The 556-nt window shown below is 39.0% G+C and overlaps 1 protein-coding gene across 1 annotated transcript in view; it reads left to right on the plus strand.

Moving 5' to 3' along the window:
- The window catches only part of LOC107754449 (class I histocompatibility antigen, Non-RT1.A alpha-1 chain-like), a 20042-nt gene that overhangs the window by 1174 nt on the left and 18312 nt on the right, over positions 1–556 (plus strand). The gene's annotated exons all lie outside the window — the stretch shown is intronic.

Genomic DNA, 556 nt, shown 5'->3' on the forward strand with positions numbered 1-556 from the left:
CCACACAAAGTGGAGCAGAAATTTCATCAAAACGATTAAAAAAAATAAAAATAGCCATTTACAGGGTTCGTACGGTCATGAAAAACCCAGAAAGCTTTGGAAAAGTCGTGGAAATTTATTTTACAAATCTCTATATAATCGAATATATGTTTAATCACGTCCTGAATCTCGGATTGCGCATTTTGGTTTTACTCATTTTCGCAGGTTTCGCACGTTTGGAAAATTCCCGCAAACATTTATTTAATATACAATGTAGGTTAAATGAGTTCACACAGAATATCAGATTAAGTCAGTCATTTGAAAACAGCGTGAGTGGTTCAGCTGTACCGCGTCTTCTCGCTCTCACTCTCAAAATTGCCTCACATCATCGCATCTCATCTGCACTAAGAGAGCTGCTGCACGCTGCATACAAGACTTTCGCTCAGCTGACAGAACTGTCACTTGCCTAATCGGGTCAGTGTTGCATCATCACAAAAGTTTATAATTTGCACGTCTTTTTAAGTCTTTTTAAACCATTCGGTACTTGCACGCTCCAAACTAGTTTTCTGGGCGCTCA

The sequence above is a fragment of the Sinocyclocheilus rhinocerous genome, unplaced genomic scaffold, assembly GCF_001515625.1.
Source record: "Sinocyclocheilus rhinocerous isolate Xijiao unplaced genomic scaffold, SAMN03320098_v1.1 scaffold3579, whole genome shotgun sequence".
Classification (NCBI taxonomy): domain Eukaryota; kingdom Metazoa; phylum Chordata; class Actinopteri; order Cypriniformes; family Cyprinidae; genus Sinocyclocheilus; species Sinocyclocheilus rhinocerous.